Here is a 5,806-nt window from a genome sequence, read left to right on the forward strand (position 1 = left end):
TCAATGTTCTAGCATTAAAATATACCAACAAAATTAAAATATCCTAGTAATGTTTCATTAATCACCACTTTGGGAGTATTTAGTGTCCATACCAGAGAACCTATGTTTCAAATTTCAAATCATTTTGAGTCCGTTTGACTAGGTTTTGAATCCCTCAAAGTTGGTCAATTATCAATGTCATGCTGAAGCAATTTGTTCTGATTTTTGGGAAGCCCTGTTTGATGTGTTATAACTTTTGATCAGTTTACTAAAATGAAAAATTTCCTTTTGTGTTGTATTGTAGATGTTAGAGAATTTTTATGTTTCAAGTTTCAGCTTATGACAAATCCATTTGATCAGTTTTCAAATGCGATTCCAAATTAAATTTCTAACTTTCCACTGGTGTCAGCATTTGCAGATTGTTTGGTACCCCTATTCGAGACATCATAACTTGATATCTATGATTGGTAAGATTGAAATGATTGTACCCCTATGTTTTCCTCCAAAAATGCTCCAATTGTGTCAGTTTTTAAGTCTTGATGAATCCGTTTGCACACTTTTCTAGGTCAATTCCATTTGCAAAAATTGATTTCTTGTCATTCTTTCCAATTAGCAAATCCAAGTAGCCCACTTTGACCGCTCATCATTTGCACCCTATTATTTATCATAAGCCCAAATCATAGATTCATATTGTCCTTATGACAGTAAATCAATGCCCTAGTTTTCATTCTCCCAAGTGTCAGTTTGCCCAACTTTCAAAGCCCAATCTAAACGTAATTTGTTGTTTTCTGACATGTTTATCTGTAGGTGAATTTAAGAAGGCAACTTTGACGGTCAATATCTTTTGACCTTGAATTTTTTATAAGATAAGATTCAACAGAGTACAAGTGTGTGGAATAGAGATTCAATGTACAAATTTTCAGAACCCGATCAGGTGTTTGGATGAATTTTTAAGGCCAGTCAAAGGACTTCATGGCACCAAATTCACAGTTTGCAGATAAGTGGCAAAATGAGTTTTAAAATTTTTTTCAGTGATAAAATTTAGTTTTAATCAGTCTGAGGTGATGAATGGATCAATTTGTCAGTTTTTTCATTTGACAACAATTTTTTTTTAGCCGGACCCACTTTGGGGCCCGACTAATCTTATCAGAATGATAGGGCATTGTGGGGTTTTCAAGATGATTAAAAGGGGATTAAAATAATTTTGATTTATTAATTGTCATGGTCTAATAGTGATTGTGAATGATGCTTGGTACGATATCATGGATTAACAAGTAGACTCATTTTTCCCTATGCATTAACTGCCTTGGATCATTGGTCTCCTAATATGAAGGGAAAAATTTTGGCAATCAATAATAGAAATCACTTCACTTGCTGAAAACAATTTTTCATATTCAGCACTTGGCGACTTTGTACTGGCCAACACTACAAGTTTCAGCATCACCCAAGAGGGGGTCGAAAAATCAAAATGGAATCCAATCTCAAAAAAATGAGGGAGATTATTGTAGGTGTTAACAACATGATCTTGTAGCACCTATAATTGCATCCATACCTCACACAAGCTCTGAGATATGCCCTGACAAAAATTGCTGCCCTATGGCATTTAGTGACTCTTAGGGTCAATTTGGTTTGGCATACCTAAGAATGTTTGAGCACTCAATGAGATGAGAAGAGCTTGGAACTAGGGTTTACCTAACCACCCAAAGCTAACGGTTCAAAAAATCAGATCCCATGATGAATGGTTGGAGAGATTCATCAGTTGGTGACTTTGTACTGGCCAACACTACAAGTTTCAACATCACTCAAGATGGGGCCGCAATATAAAAATGGAATCCTATCTCCAAAAAGTGAGAGAGATTATTGTAGGTGTCAAAAACATGATTTTGTAGTACTCATAATTTCTTCCATACATGATCTTGTACCACTCATAATTGCTTCCATACCTCATATGAGCTCTGAGATATGCCCTGTCAAAGATAATTACCCTATAGCATTTAGTGACTATTAGGGTCAATTTAGTTTGGTGTGTTTGAGAATGTTTGAGCACTCACTGAGATAGGACAAGCTTTAGGTTAGGGTTTACCCAGCCACTTGGAGCTAACAAAAAAGATAGTTTGATCCCATGATGAATGATTAGAGAGATATGAGCAAGATATATATGCCTAGGCCACTTTGTGCAAGATATGAGCAAAAGTTGCTAATTAGGGAAATTTGGGTATTTAAAATTTTTTGGTCAAGATAGCCTAGGATTAGGTGTTTTTAGTTGTTTTTTAATAATTTGGAACCTTTTCCAAGTCTTAGAAGTGAAATCTAGTGAACTTTGCAAAAGTTGCACTTTTTGTGCAAAATTGCAAAAGTTGCTAAAAAATGCAACTTGGTTGGAAAGGTGTGTGAAATATGATTAGAAACCTTTGAAACTTTCAAAATATGCTTCCTATTCTCATATACCCAAGCATGGATAGTTAAAATTTCCCAAACCTCCATTATCAACTTTTTGCAAAAATTGCAAAAGTTGCTTAAGCAACTTTGTAACTTTTGAGAAATTTTTTCTCTTTACATATTTAGGTCAAATGAGTCCATCTATGACCATTCTAGGACCCTAGTTGAGATTCCTAGGACCCTTGAAATATAATTGAAGAATGAATGGTGATATGAAATGTCACTTGATATTTATTTAATAAAAGAGTGTTGTGAGAGGATCCCTGAAACCAAGAAGGGGAGTGAGAATTGTGGCATTGAAGAGTCAAGGAATATAGCTATTTTTCCAAGCATTAAATGTCCACCCTTAAATTGATCTCTAAAAAATATGATGTTTCATGAGCTGCTCCATAACACCCAACTCCATGGTGACCATTTCTGGCATGGTCATAGACGTTAATTTCCACACAAGAAGGGTGACAGGGTGATGCAATGTATCCATACAACTTTTGACCACTTGAGGAGGAAAAAAAAGGTGAATAAGAAATTCACTACCAACCATAGATATTTCAAAAAAATTGAAAGCTTAAAAAGTTAATTGACTAATTAAAGATGATAAAAGTGAAGATCCTATGTGGAATCAACAATGGAGTAATTACAAAGAGTTAATTGACTTATTTCAACTTATTATATGATGTAGCCGAGTGCCGACACAGTTATTGAATGGGATGCTGTATTATTTAATTTTTTTGATAACTAATGCTTATAGTGCACCCAAATTTAGTTGTTATAAAGATGCAATGTTAGCAAATGACTTCTTGCTAATACTATTCTTCTACTAGATTCACATTTCAACCCTTTTATGGATCTACATGGAATTGTATTTGCATCTATTAAATATACAGAGGAAGATATACAAAACCTACTTAATAGAGAGATTAATCTAAGAGAAAAGGAAATTTCAAAATAAAATGGTTATCTTGGTACCATCTAGGGTATGCCAATTACTCAAGATGAAGAGACAAAACCTATAACTAATGAGAAAGAGTGGGAAGACCTTCTTGGACCCATGAAAGAAGTTATAGATAATGAGGAAGAGCTAGGAAGGGGAAAGAAAAAAAGGAAAGAAGTAACATATGCATGTGAGCCTATGTTAGATGATGATGATGAATACTCACCATCTACTAGTAGCTCAAGTAGTGATAGAAGCTCTTTAGTGCACATGTACATAGACACAAAATTTTTAGATAGAGAAGTAACAAGTACTATAGAATTATCCATGGAGCAATGTGAAGTGAAGCCTCAAATTGACTCATTAGTAGGAAAATAATCTAGTAACACACTTCATTCCAACACCACAAATGTTTCAATTAGATATTCCTATTCATCAATGGCCTTGCATTTATAGGACTTGAGAATCCAGGATACTCAAGCTTGGCATGATCCCTCAAAGTTCTCATTGAAATATATTAATGATTTTAACAGAACAACAAAAAGGTCATTGCCACCTTTGATGAGGTAGTCTCACTCTTTTTACAATGAAGGCTAGCCATCTATAATCCAAGGTTTTAATTCAGCTAACAATTGGAGAGCTTCTCAAGGTACTAATTTCTTTCATGGAGTTCCTAATAAATCTCAAGGTTCTCATTTAAGTGACCAACTACCATAAGGTCCACGAATAGACCCACTGATTTCCCAAATTGGAAAAAGGGTAGATGCAATTTTGGAAAGAGTATCCTAATCAAAGATAAGTGAAAATCATAATGAATATAAAGTTATTGTAGATCAAATGGGTGCATCTCCTTCACTGACAAATATAATTGCTTCTAGACACTTTAGTTTAAATGAAGATTGTTAGTTCCCAAACATATCCCAGTCAAGTAGATGACCAAGATGTTGCTTGAGTAAAGGGGATACTAGTTTATTAAGGTATCTTTATGATCCCACTTGCATTTAGTTACTATTTTTTGAACAGCTAGCCAGCTACTTCAGTGTGGGATTTCTGTAATAAATGATGTCCTCATAGAAGTACATGCCATTTTTTGTAAACATTTTCTATTGTAAAGGATTAGTGAGCAATATCTGTAATGTCCCTTTTTGGGACTAAAGAATATAATTATTAAAATTGCAAAGCTTACATGCTATTGTAATGGAGATTATGTGTAATGTCATTTTGTTGATTCCAATTTGGTTAATAATACTATATACATATGTAAAAATAATCTAGTTCATATATATCTATTTCTTAATTGTTTGACTATTATGAATGGCTTATTGTCTTTGGTTTGGAAAAATCTTTGTTGTATACAATACTCAATATTGGTATTCCTTTATATTTTTTATTCGTTAATGTTCATATATGCATATATATCCTTTAATGATGTGCCTTTTCTTTGTTGGGTGCACTTGCTTTAGATTCATAGAATGACTATTTATTACCTACTGGAGGGTTGTGTCTCTTCGACATCTCTTCAAGAGTAGCATCTCTTCCACGCATCCCCCCGATCTCTCTCTCTCTCTCTCTCTCTCTCTCTCTCTCTCTCTCTCTCTCTCTCTCTCTCTCTCTCTCTCTCTCCCTCCCACCTTCTCCCACCCCCTACTCTCTCTATCCCTCTCCATTTATCCCTCCCTCTCTCCCTATTCAATCTAATGAATCAACTAGATCTACTCTACATTTTAATGCCTCAAGTATTTCCTTGTGGTTTGACTTGCAAACCTTCCAAAGAGTCTTATTATGTTGGTTTCCACCATATTTTATCAATTGAAAATTTTATGCGACAACAAAGTTTGAATAATGAAGAATTTTCCTCTCTATTTTCCAATCCTCAAATAACCACAAGTTAGGGTTCTTCATAGAATATCATCTAGGCTATGTGTTAATTACAACCATCACACTGATATGGTACTCTAAACCTTCACCATCTATAATCAAGTGATCCAATTTTTTTTGGCTAGGACATAACAACACAAATTATAATCTATCCATTCATCATTGTCTTCAAGTGCAATAACAAGAAAAATATGGCTTGTAGTGATAAATGTACAAAATGTGGTCATTAATTCAGCAAATACTTAGGTAAAAGTTATAAAGTTACATATTGAATTTACAAAGATATATATTACCAGGTTGCACTAGATTAGACAAGTAGTCAAAGTCAATGGATGAATCCATCTCTACCACTGTTAGTGCTTATGGAGGACAATAAGTGTCAATTGTGTCCAAAACTTGTATATCCCAATTGCCCACCCATTCAGTTGACTCACACTCATCCCAATTTTCCTCTACACATGATGGACAATAGGATGCCATTCTACATGTGTGGATATTCCATGAACCTACATTAGAGCTTCTAAAAGAGTGTAACTCACTTGATCCTATTAGTGTGCAATAATCCTCATATGGTGCAAT

The sequence above is a fragment of the Cupressus sempervirens genome, chromosome 10, assembly GCF_028749045.1.
Source record: "Cupressus sempervirens isolate cs-2001-9-10 chromosome 10, ASM2874904v1, whole genome shotgun sequence".
Classification (NCBI taxonomy): domain Eukaryota; kingdom Viridiplantae; phylum Streptophyta; class Pinopsida; order Cupressales; family Cupressaceae; genus Cupressus; species Cupressus sempervirens.